This window comes from Phaethon lepturus, unplaced genomic scaffold (assembly GCF_000687285.1).
Source record: "Phaethon lepturus isolate BGI_N335 unplaced genomic scaffold, ASM68728v1 scaffold10265, whole genome shotgun sequence".
In the NCBI taxonomy this organism is placed as follows: Eukaryota; Metazoa; Chordata; class Aves; order Phaethontiformes; family Phaethontidae; genus Phaethon; species Phaethon lepturus.
In genome coordinates this window covers 22,573-38,359 of record NW_010539903.1, presented here as the reverse complement: position 1 = coordinate 38,359, position 15,787 = coordinate 22,573, and the positions used below count along the sequence as shown (strand labels likewise).

At 37.7% G+C, this 15,787-nt stretch overlaps 1 pseudogene; it reads right to left on the bottom strand.

The window, feature by feature from the left end:
• Positions 1-1,114: 1,114 nt before the first annotated feature.
• LOC104620915 lies at positions 1,115-8,959 on the bottom strand (annotated as a pseudogene).
• Between the last annotated feature and the right edge of the window lie 6,828 nt (positions 8,960-15,787).

Genomic DNA, 15,787 nt, shown 5'->3' with positions numbered 1-15,787 from the left:
TTTTTTTGTTATCCTTAGCCTTTGGATTTTTCTCTAGCTGTTCCAAGTTTCCTCAAACACGGAATAATGAGGGGTGCTGTCTGTTCAACAGCACTCTGACCCCATAGCACTTGAACTTCCTTGACTCTAGGGCAGTTAAAGTTTGTGGAGTGTTTCCTCATCTTGCACCTTCTCCTCACTTTCTCCAGGGTAGAATTCTTGCTGTCTTCAAGACTGTCTTCCTGGTCCCTTTATCACAGATTAATGCAGGTTCAGCAACACAGGGCACTATTACTATCTCTCATTCTCCATTCTTTGCTGGTGCATTACAAACTGCTGGTTTAGCAAGTAGAACTTTTGTTCTTCCTATGGGCTTCTCAAGGTGTACCCTCCTGTTGTGTCTAGGAGTTACTAATTCCCTTTAAACTCTAATGGGCACAATATTTGATTTCTGTGTGTATCTCTTCCCAAAATCATAGTTTCTGGCTTACTTTGAAACTTCTACAAGGACTATAAATGTTGAGATCATAAGAAAGCCCTTCACTGAGGGTATTTTTTCCAATTCAACTTCATATTCAAGTTTTGATAATTTTAGGAATTCCTAATATCAGGCTTATCAACATAAAATGTATCAGTGGCTACCTTAAAACCCAGCTATACCAGTTCTTGTCAGGCTAAGTGATATTTAATGGATAGAAATGCAAAAATCCAGGGGTTTTTTTAATGATTTTTTGTGACACTGCAAACTATTCAGGATCTCCTGAATGAACAATAGTACATTTTAAAAGTGTCTAAATGTTTTTGTAAATTTTGTGTGATTTAATATTTGACCTAAAAAAAATTTCCCTAGATTTCAAATTAAAGCATTATGAAATTCAGAAAGGTGAAGCAGGAACCAGAATAAAAAGAGCTAAAAAGTGAGTAAGTGTTATTTATTTCTGGCTTCTCTGTTGGCTGTTGTCTCAGATGGCAGTAGAAAATCACATACTGCTACAATAAAACATTAGGTGACCCTAAAGAACACACTGGATCTCTTTTTTAATGAAGTTCTCATTAAAATTAATAGGACAAAAGAAATATCCTTTGAACCCAAACTGTTACATTTGTCCAAGACAGTGAAGAGCAAACAGCTCACCTTGATACATGTGAGGCATCAGCAAAGCAATGTGCACTGTGCTGGAGCTCTGAGGTGCAAAAACTGTAAAAGCAGGCTTGTTTCCAGAGGGCACAGCATCACTAATTTCAAAAATTCCCTTGAATGAAAATGTTATCCTTTATATGCTAATTGATTCAGTTCAAAAAGCAAGTCAGTTGTTAAAAGTATGAATAAGAAAAGAAAATCAGGGGGTGGGGGGTATCATAAGTGGCTTTGTGGAAAGGAAGAGTAAAATAACTGTCAAGGAAAATGCTACCCAGTTCTCATTAGTAAACTCTTCTCTCAGCTACTCTGGCTTGAGGGAGGGTATCCCATGGAAAAAAAGAAGATTAGTTTTTGTCACCTCACTGATTGTGTCTGACAGACTAGTTTGTCAACACAAAATGTGAAATAGTAAACATTTTAAGGCTTATAAACAACTTACATATGGTTGCTGCGAACAATCTTTCACTCTGAGAGAGCTGGGAGTTTAATTCCTTTCTGTGTCTATGTTTAAATTTTCGTTCAATATCAGAACTTAAGTTTACCTACACCATATCTGTTGTTATGGCAAGTAAATCAGTCCAGTTAGGCTTGGGCAGCCTTTCAAGTGTTAGCAAGCATATTGAAATACTCTCTTTCCTAGTATCTATCTATCCCCTTCTAGTTTAAAACTGTTACCCCTTGTCCTATAGCATCAGGCCCTGCAAAAAGCCTGTCCCCATCTTTCTTAAAAGCCTCCTTTAAGTACTGGAAGGCTGCAATAAGGTCTCCCTGGAGTCTTCTCTTCTCCAGGCTGAACAACCTCAACTCTCTCAGCCTGTCCTCACAGCAGAGGTGTTCCATCCCTCTGATCATTGTTGTGGCCACCTCTGGACCCGCTCCAACAGGTCCATGTCTTTCTTGTGCCAGGGTTCCAGAGCTGGATGCAGGAATCCAGGTGGGGTCTCACCAGAGCAGAGTAGAGGGGCAGAATCATCTCCCTTGACCTGGTGGCCACGCTGCTTTGGATGTAGCCCAGGATGTGGTTGGCCTTCTGGTCTGCAAGTGCACACTGCCAGCTCATGTCCGGCTTTTCATCTGCCAGTACCCCCAAGTCCTTCTTGGCAGGGCTGTTCTCAATCCCTTCATCCCACAGCCAGTACTGGTAGCGGGGGTTGCCCCAACACATGTGCAGGACCCTGCACTTGGCCTTGTTGAACCTCATGAGGTTCACTCAGACCCATTCCTCGAGCTTGTCCAGGTCCCCCTGTCAAGGCATCCTGTCCCTCAGGCATGTCAATCACAACACTCAGCTTGGTGTCATCTGCAAAGTTGCTGAGAGTGCACTTGATCCTATTGTCTATGTGATTGATGAAGATAATAAAGAATATTGGTCACAATATGGACCCTGAGGGACACTGCTCGTCACAGGTCTTCATCTGGACATGGAGCCGTTGACCACTAGCAGAGGGATGCCACCATCCAATCCATTCCTCATCCCCTCAACAGTCCACACATCAAATCCGTACTTCTCCAATTGAAAGAGAAGGCTTTTGTGGGCTACTGTGTCAAAGGCCTTCCAGAATTCCAAATAGACAACATCGGTAGCTCTTCCCTTGTCCACTGATGTGGTCACTCCATCCTAGAAGGCCACGAGGTTGGTCACACAGGACTTGCCCTTGGTGAAGCCACGCTGCCTTTCTTGAATCACCTCCCTGCCCTCCATGTGCCTTAGCATAGCTTCTAGGAGGATCTGCTCCATGATCTTCCCAGGCACAGAAGTGAGGCTGACAACAGGTTGGTAGTTCCCAGGGTCCTCATCATTTTTTTTTTATAGATGGATGCAACATTTCCCTTTTTCCAGTCAGCGAGGACCTCACCTGACTGCCAGGACTTTTCAAATATCATGGAGAGTGGCTTTGTAACTACCTCCCCCCGATTCCTCCGGGCGCTGCGGGGGATGCATCTCATCACGTCCCATAGACTTGTGCATGTTCAGGTTCCTCAGGTGGTCTTGAGCCTAATCTTCTCCTACAGTGGGAGAGACTTTGTTCCTCCTGTCCCCTTCTTGCAGGCCATCCCCTGGAGGGGTGTGGGAAGAGACATTGCGAGTGAAGACTGAGGGAAAGAAGTCATTGAGTACTTCAGCCTGCTCATCTGTTGTTACCTGCCTGCCAGTCTTGTTCATCAAGGGGAGTACACTTTCTTTGACCTTCTAATGTAGAAGAGGAGTATTAAATACTGCACTTACTCAGTTACGCATTGTGCTCCTGTTCCTTGGACTGGCCTTCTATGACATGATAGAGGTGGAAGGGTAACACAGCGAAGATTTAAGGGGTGGATCTCCTTAGCATTTGATCACTAATAGCATATGTGGGAGGGAAGGAAATCAGTATTGTTCAGGATGAAAAATTTTGAAACATGAGAAGTTCAGAAAAAAGGTAAGGCACACACTGGCATCGCTCTACTGACATCAGTAGAGTTGTGATAACTGACAGAATAAAAATTTGACCCAGATGCCTGTCACGATCTTTCTATTGCATGAACTTGAGACCATATCTATGCCTGACAAGAGTGGCCCCATGCAGCGAGTAAGCTGAGGGGAGCATCCCACTGGAGTATCAACCAAAGTAACCCTTTCCTCTAAAAGCCCCCAGACCCTGCCTCTGCACTCCTCCCGGTAGCATCGCCTCTCCCACAGTTGCTTCTGCTCCCAGGCACATGGTGTCCTCACTTGTCACTGATTACCTCTGCTTATCTCCCTTCACCAGGTTCATCACTACTGGGTGATGCTGAACACAGAAAAACAGCAGAAAAACTACATGAGGGTCTTTCCATAGTCAGTTGAAGCCTCACACATAAGGAAAGGCTTTATCACCACTTTGCTGGAGTTTGCTACACAGTCCTGAACAGGAGTAGCTATCTATCAGAAATTTGGTTGGGCATCTATAGGTGAAAATGTTTGTGATTACTGCAATGGCATTCAAACACTGCAAACAGCTACCCTGGAAATGATAGAAAACAGGATGAGTGTCCCTTCCTGAATCACTTGGAACAGACAGCTGATGTGTAAACACTGGTCCCATTTTGTCATGTAGGATAGTGATGTCTAGCTTATGTACTATCAGTTTTGTGTTAAAAAGTCAGAGTTTCTTAGACTTGCTGGGCAGAATGAAACCGTGCTATGCCCCAAATCCAGACAAATGAAGTTTTGTTTCATTGTCACCAACATGCATGAAGAAACTGCAGCACGAACAATATTTATAGCCTCAGATCCCTGAAATCAGAGATCAGATGAAAAATGCAATTTAAAAAAGGTGAATTATTATCTATATGACTCCAGAGAAATGACTGAAACTTCCTTTCCTTTAAGTCTTTAACAGAGGTTAACTAAAGGCATTGAAAGTGAATTATATATTAAAATCTCAACATCTGTAAGCAAGTCTCATATATTAAAAAATGTAGTTAATGTTTTTCACTAGAACCAGTGTTACTGACTTTTATACTTCAAAAACTCTCAAAAAAATATCCCTGTCATGGTAAATTATCATTTTCTTTTAACAAATTTTTTTTTTTTATTACCAAATCGTTTCCTACAAGGGAAGAGCTGTAAAAATATCTCAGATCATCAAGTTCTGCCTAATTATAATTAATTATTGTATTGCAGTAAAGTAGATATGCAAAAGCACCTCAGTGCTCCATTGTATTGGGCATTCAATTCACACACATGCACACAGAGCAAGAAACAGCTCTTGTCAGGCAGAGATTATGATCTGAACAACACAGAGAAACAGAGGGTGAGAGATGAGGAGCCTGTACAAAGTCACATAGCAATAGGCACTGGACCAGCAACGTGAATCCCAGAACAGTTCTTCTTCCATGCTGCCTTATCATATGTGCGAAATAGTTTTCAAGGACATGAAGTATTTCCATTATAAATAGATCGCTAAATGTTGGTCCATTAATACAGACAGATGATTTGGAAAAAAAATATAAAACTGTAAAGGTCTTTTTTTTTTCTACATCTTTTGCTGCATGTGATTTACCAGTTTAGAGGACAGGAAATGAGGCTGTAGTGAGCAAAGTAATCATTAGGCTTTTATCCAGGGTCTTGTTAAATAGATGTATCCTATCAATCACTTTCAATAAGTGTTATACAGGCAGCTTTGAACAATTCTATTGTAAAATCAGACCCATCACCGGACAGTAAGAAAAAGATGGTTTTCAGTTAAAAGAAACTGAAATGTGGACGTGATACAGTTTTCAAGGGAAAAAATATTTCTTATATAGAGAGTTTCAAAGTTCTTTTGTGATGGAATCTTTTCAAGGGAATCATCTAATTCTGCTATCAAAAATGTAGCGCATTTCTTATGAAGAAAACCAGAAACATTTATCATTTGCCTTAATGTTACACTGATGTAAACTCCAGAAGGACCATCAATCTCTAGAGGAAAGGAACCTGTTTTATCAGGTGGGAAATAAAAAATGTCAACACAAAAAATAAGAAGGCAATTATATTTAACGGTCTGCTGACACTGATTGGCAGAAATAGTAACAGATTCTTATTTCATGATGACCTAAGCGTTCATTTTAGAAAGCATCATTTCAAAAACTCAGTTTTTTCGTCTCATCAGTTTATAGCAGTAGGAATAACGAAGTTCTTGTTCCTTGTACTACAAATACATTGAATCCATGTTCAATGAGGCGTGGACACTGTATCTTTCCCCTTGGAGAAAGGCAATTGCAGCAGTGACGTGAAAACTTGTATTTGTTGCTTTCTCATCACAAAGACCATTTTCTGTGTGTATTTACAGCAGGGCTTGCTGGTCCAAGATGATTGTTAATAATTCCTCTTTCTGCTTAGTGATTCTTAACTGGTAATTGTTAAGAGACAAATTATTTGCTATGGTAAGAGCCAGAGAGAGGGGCAATACTGAAAAATATAAAAAAAATACTGTTTAGTTTGGAAAGACAAATAAGAGGTTGTTACAGAAGGATTAAGTGAAGAATTATATAGAAAAAATGAGCTGGGACAAGATTATATGAGGAGCTGCTCAGAAGTGAAACTGTGTGCACCATGTGTAGATTCTGACATATTTGTAATGCTCAAAACGCACAGCTTAATGGTTTTATCATATTATTATTTTTTTACATTTAAGGGTGCTAGGCTATGTGTCTGGGTTCTGTGAGAAAACAGAGCACTGTAAATACGATTACCGTATTCCCAAAAGCAGATGCATTTTCACTTCCATTATAAATGTCTAGATATCTCACAGCAGGGCCAGCTACAGGATGGACAGCAGGCACCCACAGCTGTAAAAGAATCGCTGTATTCTATAGAGTTCAAAGGAAGCTGAAAAGAACATAACATGCAGCCCTTACATGAACTTCTCAGAGAACCTCTACATTATTTTCCAGAGCTTAATATGTGGTTTGGGAAAGTACATATTTGTCAATAGTTTAATAGATTATGAGTTATGTGTTTCACATTTGTGTTATAGTTTCTATTGATTGCAAAGCATTTTGTCCGTTCTCCCTTCCCTCTGGATGATTTTGAGAAAGTTTTCTTTTTTCCCAACAAAGGTGTAAGATATAATTTTTACATAATAATTTTATAATAATTTTATTCACATGTACACATATATATTTTGTTACATTTCTAATTACTTTTCTTTCCTTTGAAGGCATTACATATTTTTCCCAAAAAGGGTATAATGAAGATTATTTCTGAAATAAGTTCTGGTGAAACTTCTCAAGTTTTCTAATTTGAACATGTTATTTTTAAAATTGCAAACTCTAAATATATGTATTTTTTTAAAAAAATGAGGTGTGAGCCATCTATTTGGTCTGGGATTAGCTTATGAACAAAGACTGTAAGACAGAGAATAGCTTATGAACAAAGCAGGAGAATGATATGAGATTAGAATTCTCCTCATCTTTATTTACCTTTAAGAAGAAATCTAAGCAAGCAATTGCTGCAGCATTTCTCAGCTGAGACCCTAAAATTCATGGGTTTGAGAACCCTGAGAACCATTTATCTATCAGCAAAAAGATTATCAAAAAAACAGCTTTGAACTGTCATGAATTTCAAAGCCTTTCAAGGCCTTTTATTGAGAGATATAAAGCGTTATTATTCACTGACCAATATGTTATTACTTTAAACTTTTTTAATTTTAAGTGACTGGAGCAGGTAAGCGTATGTCTACTAAAATTAATGTTTCTCATACGACCCTCTTTTTTCTTTGTCACAGCTCTGCGCTATACCACAAAGAAAAACCTATCAAGATACAATGCCACTACATCTGACAAATGAGAACACCACGTTTTCCAAAGTTCACTGTTCTTCTACATTCTGAACTTGATCTGAAAACTATTTGTTTTACTTAAAAACTGAAAGAAGACATTACAAAATACCCGAAAGAAGGCCAGATTTATTTAAGTTGTCACTAGTCTAGAGTAGGGGCACGTTGGTATTTACTGAAAAGAAGTTGTCTTTACTGTCTATATATCTGTGTGTACTGAGGTAATTTCTCATTGTGTTGGATTATTAGATTACTTTACCTTTTTATTACCTGAATAGTAAGAAAATATTTCTATTTTGCATAGATGATACAGAGACCGTAGGTAAACCAGGTTATTCACCCTAAACCACTGAAAAACAGGGTAAAATCACAACTGCTTCTGTGATCAGGGAACTATTGTGCTCAGAGCACAAAACAAGCTACAGAACCTGCCTTGGGGAATTTACAGAATTTATCCTGGAGGTAAGTTAGACAGAGAAGATGAGTCTCCAGAGACTTGGAGCACATGAGGCCAGGCAGCAGGCTAGCAGTTTAGAGAGATTTCTTGTATTCCTGCTCTATCTCAACTGAAACCTTGTTTTCCTACTGTATCTCGCTGGACTGTCACCCTGTAGACCTCCCGCACCGTTCCTTCCTGCTCCTGCACAGCACATCCAGCTGCTGCTGTCTCCTCCTCACCTCCAGGCACCTATCCAACAACACCAATGCGTTGCCCAGAAGAGTTTATTTGGCTTGGCTCCCCTCAGAGGTATGCCTCATTATTCATTTGCTTCATCAGAAGACAATTACTGAAATAACACTTTTCCAGGCTTACCTGTCTACTCACTATTTGTCCATTTTTTATTGACTACATAAGAAAACAGGAAAAATGTTTGTAGACTGCTATTTTACTGATGCAAACATGACAAGTATTTTTACTAACTCCTCCTGTAGAAGATGCAGATACACCACCTATCGAACTTGTAAATATTCTTACTGTAGGAAACAGTTCTGGATTTTAATAAAAGAGCTGTTTTCTTTCTTTGAATGTTAGGGGGAAAAAAAGTAGACTTGTTATTTTTAAAACACCATGTATAGCCATATATGACAGTAGTTTTTGAAAGAAGAGCAACTTTTATTGAAAAGATCAAAGGTTATCTCAAACTACAAATGTTTTAAACTGTTCACTTCTAGTATTTTGTACGAATAGTTCTATTTTTTGAGGCATTTATTTTATGAGGCAGAATTTAGTAACTCCTATTACTTTTCTTTCCACACCTCAGGCTGCTATATATTTCAAGTTAACTAGCATTTTTTAAGAGAGCATATTTCCTTTGATAGTCTATGTTACAATTTGTATTATTTCAGAAATAAACTGCACAGTAGTGAAAAATGCTTCACAGTTCTTCCTGTGTCCCTCCTTTTCCTCCTCCTTCCTTTGATTTGTAAAACCATAATGTTTTTTTCTGAAAGCTCCTGATCTTAGCGTAAAACCAGACAATGCTTCGTGTAAATCGGTTTACCACGTTTGTCTTCTTACCTCACCTTTGAGAATAGATTCTTCCCTTTCCAACATTTTCATGGTCCATAAAAATGTAAGAAATATATGCAAATTATTATTTGTCATCATATTTTAAATAACATCAATTTTATTCTTTAGTTGGTTGAAAAGAGAAACTTCCTTGGTTAGGTACATTGTATTGAAGAAACAGTTGATAATCACTTTGTCTGCAGAGAAGTTGAGCTCCTGGATTCACAGAGTATCATGTGAAAACTTGTTAACTCATGATAGCTTTAGGTTTCCTTCAACATTACTTGAAATTACTGTTTTTAATAATTATTGTAATCATTACATTTAACCTAGGGAAGAACTTTCTGGAGAAGGTTCCCTAGTCCTAGCTAAGTGATCAGAACTTAACGATTCCCTTATGACATAAATTTAGAGATATCACACACAGAGTATATCTGAATACACAGAAGTGGAGAATGGGTATAAATAATTGTTTTCTGCACCAGCTGATCCTGCAGAGGCTCCAAATACCCATGGGAAGAATCTGAGCAGGAAGGAGAGCCCAGTGAGCACATCGTTCTTTCAGATGATTTAATAGTTAAACAGCATTATCAAAGTCTGCTATTTTTTAATCTCTTCCTTCCTATGGGAATCTACACAGATTCCCACTGATAGGTCTTGCATTTCAAAACTTGCATGGCAGGAACAGGTATGCCTAGATTTTCCAAGCTATCTCTTCCTTCTAAGACTTTAAACTAACAGGATTCACATATTCTTAGCCAGGTCAGTACTGTAACACAAAGGGTTACTCTAGATAACTTAACTGAAATTTTTAATCTCTAGCCTTGGAGCCAGATTTACAGCTCCCTCTAAAGTTCATGATATTACTTCAGAACAATCCCACACGAATGAAACTTCTTTAAAAAATTTTTTTGCATACAGCAAGTATTTTCAAAATCCTTTCTTCTGCAAGTGATTATGACTTAAGGCTCTTATCAGAGAGGTATTCAACAAACATAAAGCTTACTCAGGTATGGTATTTTAACTCTTCTTTCTATAATAGCTGACTCTTCAGTTTTTATCCTATAGTTCAGGGCTCATTAGCATTTCCATTATAAACCTTGATTACTCTGGCTAAAGGATATCAGCTGTTACCAGTTGTATATACGAAAACAAAGCAGGTTTTCAGCCTTGAATATATTTTAATGCATTATTAGGAAATTCTGAATGGTTGATTGGTAAGAAAAAGTACTTTATCCAAGAACAAGATGCACTGATTCAGGTTCAGTGAAATGTCTAAACTTTTGTTCATAGTATAAAAGCATTCTTTTCAATAATTTCTAACTAAATTAACTTGGACTGTGTAAATAAGTATGACTGAACACTATAAGGAAAACATTCAGTGGTTTTAAAATTTCTAGGAACACAAGAAAGGCCAGACTAAATGTTCATGTGATGCAGGATTCTGCTTCTGATGAGGGACAACAGAAGATGCTATGTGGAGCTCTATACTCTCCATTTCAATAGTGATGGAAACCATTGCCAAAATTCAGTATCAGAGATGCTTAAGTAATTTCCTTGTGAAAAGACATACTTTTTAAATTCTTATAAATCTTAAGTCATTCCTTTATTGAGCATCGCAAAAGTGTGGATTTATGAAGGGGAAATCATGTTTGTCCAAGGGGAGAGAAGTGCATGTTGCTTACCTTGAGTTTGGTAAAGTCTTTGACACTGTCTCCAGTCGTTTGGCACCCTTTCCCTTCAAAATCATCATATACAAGCTGAGGAAGTATTGGTTACATAAGCAGACAGTAAGGTGGATTGAAAACTGTCTAAACAACCTGGTTCAGAGGGTTGTGATCAGTGGTACAAAGTGCAATTGGAGGCAAGTCACTAGTAGTGTACCCAAGCGTCTGATACTGGATCCAGTACTGCTTAATATCTTCATCAATGACCTGTGCTATGGGACAGAATACATCCTCAGCAAGTTTGCAGATGATACAAAACTAGGAGGAGCACCAGATGGTTGTGCTGCCTTTCAAAGGGACCTGGACAGGCTGGAGAACCAGGAAGAGAGGAACCTCATGAAGTTCAACAAGGGCAAATGAAAAGTCCTGCATCTGAGGAGGAATAAGCCCGTAGACCTATACAAGCTGGGGGTTGACCATTTGTAAAGCAGCTCTGCAGAAGACCTTGGGATCCTAGTGGACAACTGGCCATAAGGCAGCAATTCACCCCTGTGGCAAAAAAAAGACAACAGTGTTGCCAGCACGTCAAGGAATCAAGAGATTCCTCTCTATTCAGCACTCGTAAGGTTGTATCTGGAGTGCTGTGTCCCCAGCACAAGAAGTATATGCACTTACTAGATCAAGTCCAGCACAAGACCACAAAGCTGATGAAGGGACTGGAGCATCTCTCATATGAGGGAGCTGGGACTGTTCAGCCCTGTCACAAGAAGCAGGGGGATCGTATCGCTATGTACAAATACCTGATGGGAGGGAATGAAGAGGAAACCAGACTCTTCCCAGTGGTTCCCACTGGCAGGACAAGAAGCAACAGGCATAAATGAAGACATATTTGGGAAAAAGCAAAATTTTCCACCTGAACACAAGAAAATATTTTTTTTACCGTGTGAGTGGACAAACACTGGAACAGTTACTAAGAGTCTTGGGCTTTCTATTTGATTCAATACATCTCTACTTGTTGATGAGTTTGGGGAATGGCTGAAAGGGAAGTATTAAGATGCACTAATAGCCAATATCATCGTGGCCAGGAGACTAGTTTGTCAGAATATGGGAGCCCTAAGTCAGGTTTATATAAAAAAGATTTGACTTTCAGCTTCTCCAATATTACATGAAAGATCCCATTATCAAATGCACTTTTTTGTGTGAGGTAAACTTGTCTACAGGGTCTGTCCAGATGGAGTAGAAACACCTATTTTGAGGATCTCTCTTAATGATCTGAATGCTAGATTTCCAAGAAGGTTTTGTCAGTGCCCCACAAGAAATTTTTTGTGTTTGTGGGAATGGACAATTAAAAGCAGCTGCCCAGGGAAGTTAGGTGCTTATGTCTTGAAAAAGGAATCACTTCGTAGCAGTTATAATATGAATGACATCTACGCATCTAGGTATCTAAGAAGAGAGATCATAGCATCATAGAATCTTTGGGTTAGAAGGGACTTTTAAAGGTCACCTAGTCCAACCCTCTTGCAATGAGCAGGGACATCTGCAACTAGAGCAGGTTGCTCAGAGCCCCGTCCAACCTGACCTGGAATGTTTCCAGGGATGGGGCATCTACCACCTCTCTGGGAACCTGTTCTCAGTCTTTTACCACCCTCATAGTGAAAAATTTCTTCCTTAGATCTAGTAGAAATCTGCCCTCTTTTAGTTTAAAACCGTTACCCTTTGTTTTATTGCAACAGGCCCTGTTATAAAGTCTGTCCCTATTTTTCTTATATCCCTTTTTAAATACTGGAAGGCTGCAGAAAGTTCTCCCCAGAGAGACCTTTATCTCCCTCACATAAACACTGAGAATATGGGTCTATATTTAGTAGTGGATTATGACTTACAAAGGTTTAGAGGTCATAATTTTCAGAAGTATCTGAATTTGCCAAAATGAGGTTTTATGATTTTATTATTTTAATATAAAGCAATTTCAGCTATTTACAAAGGTCTGGACCAGCAAATTTAATCAGGCTGCTGGCCTTTGGAGTGAGTGGATATTAGTCCTTAGAGTGTATTAAAGCTGCAATTTAGAGGGAGATTTTCTACTTTTTTTTTTTTAAAGTTTTGTGTCTCAGCATGCCATCTCTTTAATATTGTAATGCTTAAAATTTAAATCTCCCAATACTATTCTTTGCCAGTGTTTCCAAGTCAGCAAATTAGTAGCACAACACATGTTATGTAGGGAATAGCTCAGCAATGCAAAGACCCTTGGCGTCCTTCTTTTTTAGATTTATTCTGGATTACTCTGCTGGGTGTAAACCAAATGACACATCATACACCTCAGAGACTCTTGCAGCTTCTGCTCAGACTGGAGAATTCCATCTGTTCTATGAAAGATCATTAACAATGAGAAAAAAATAGTCCAAACAGTTTCCCTAAAACCTAAAATTATTACATTATTATAGTTAGTTGTTTTTTTCTCATTGATCAGAATAGCTTTAATCAGCAACTGGCTGAGGAAAACTCCCATGGGACCCAGAGGCAGAGGGGCTTATTAAATTATGTAAGGAGGTTTCTGCATGTTCAACTGATGGTGAAAGGTATATGCTGTTATAGCAGTGAATTGTCTTTGGCATCAAAGTATAAGTTGTTACATATTGCATTTTGAAGAAAGTTTATCCTATGAGGAGAAAAGTAAAAAGCAGAAGGAGACTGTATAAGTTATGTCTGAAGAAATAGGAAACATATCCACAGAGCATTCAGAATCACAATTATAATAATGATTTACATACGTAGGACCTGAATGTAAAAAGATTGTATTTACCTGTTCTGAATAATATGTCTCCACTTAGTCTGCTAGACCCAAGCTAAATTCTCTAATGAGCTCCATACCACCTTCAAATTGCACACACTCAGTTTTTCAAATGGAAGTTGCATACATTTTTTCAAACACATCTGAAGTTAATATATTTCAGGTAGTATGAAATTATTATGTGAATACAATGTTGTCAACACTTTATCATCTCAGTGATGGAAGAGTTAATCTTTAAAATTGTCACACAGTATTTATGCTTCTTTTTAGTGAAAACTTAGAGAATCACCCCTACAGAATACATTAAACATCTCAGTATCACTGAAAATGAGTTGCATGGCCAAGATCCTCTTTTACAACACCAATAGCCATTTCTTAAGTCTCTGATGATGCAAGACTAAGTCAGGAGGAAGAAAGGATAAGGGATGTTATGCTGTTTATGCACACCAAATTGTTTATGTTAGGCAAGTTAAGAGTTTATCATCTTATTTCTTTGCCAAGCAAGCATGCAACTTACTCCATGCTATCTTGTGAGTAACATATATTTCAATATCTAAAAAATATTTGAAATTTGAATTGTGAATGGTGCTTCATAGTACAAGGGGCAGAATAATTAGTGCAATCAGTTCAATTACAGTCAATTTACTGGTAGAGCATACCATTTCAGTATGAGTTTTTACTTATTAACTTTAAAAAAGACTGCAATTCAGTAAACTATCAGCAGGTTTTATCACTCAAATAATTCTATCCAAGTCTGTGCAATAATACATCTGATAAAGTTAAATATCTTCTCTTCCTCATCCTCAAAATCTACCAAGAACAATTTGTAACTGTGACTCACAGATGTTAATTTCTTTTTCAGTGATGAGCGATACATAAGAAAGATTTCCAGAAGAGAAAAATTTGGGGTTTTTAGGAAGAGTGTGATAACAAACATTAGTGAATGGACTCTCTTGCTTTTGCTAAAATGAATAGTGAATAATCCATAACTGGCCTGGAGTTATTCTTGTTTATACTTACCTAAGTATCTGTATCTTAAAAAAAACCAAACAATCCACCAGCATAGAGTACTATTACATAATCCTAGTGTTCTCTAACAGTACCATATGCAATCACTTGTTTACATCTCTACACCTAAAGAGTTAGCAGTTTTTCCATATATGTCTAGAGACGTAGCCACCTCAGACCAAAAAATTTTAAAATAAGAAATAGCTTAGTAATAAGGTGTAGGCTATCTGTTATTACCAAATAGAAACAATTAAATAAAACTTCTGGTCTTCTAGAAAAGCTAAAATTTACTGAAAGTTTTACTATCTGAATTTCATAATTCTAAATTTCAAAATTCACTAATTTCAGAAGAATACAATAGATAAAATTGCCAGATAATTTATTTACATTTAGATTTCCCAATTTCCTATGCAAATTCCACATACATTTGCAAAATGTGCAAATGGAGAACACTTTCAAATGTAACCCTGTTTATAATGACATTAAAGCCAGGTTTACATGATAAGCTGTGATTGTAACAGTAGGAAGATAGGGACAGTCTAAAATACAAAGTATTTAAACCTATGGGGCAGACAGATAAAAATTATCTAGGAGCATCATGAGAGGAGCACTTCATACCAGATTTAGGGTCAAGGTATTCAAGGAGAGATGTAACAGAAATAAAATGATTGAACTTCATGGAATGAACTGTAAACTCACATTTTAACCATGTTCTCTACTCAGTGGACTGAGTTCATTTCCTCAAAGAAACACCTTGCTTAAGCAGACAAGGGATTCTTGTAAAAAGCAATCAAGAAAGCCAAGAGACTATGAGACAAGCTTGACAGTTTTCCATCTGTAGTTCCTGAGAGAAAGGATAACATCTTGACTGGTTGAGTTGTTCAGAGGTGATTGCTCTATTTGCTATCAACTTACCTCCTTTCCTTTGCTTAGCAAATCATATGCAAACCACTTAAACCAGTATTGATTTTCTTCAATTTTATCCATTATTCATGGGTGTTCACTGAAAAGTTTAGATTAATATTTTTCAGACATGGCTTGTGGACTTTGGTTATTTGCTATTAGTCATATGTAGTATGCATTTAGTCATGTGTGAACATTTCTGCTCCATAAATGGATAACTATTCTGTTGTTGTGTTACAAAAATCATACAAGGCATTCCTAGACTGTCATGTTGACAACAACTATTTGTTCTAAAATGAGTTTGAATTTTGGATTGTCTATCCTCCATTGCACAGAGAGTTGACTAAAGATCAATGAAAAATGAATATTGATGGTCTTAGATAATAAAAAAGTACATTTACTGACTAATTTAATAAGTTGTGTTATTTTTAAAAATTCATACAGAACTTGAAAATCTTCCTTTTGCTACTTCTCAGGTTTGTGGCTCATGACAGTTTTAACTTTGCATTATTC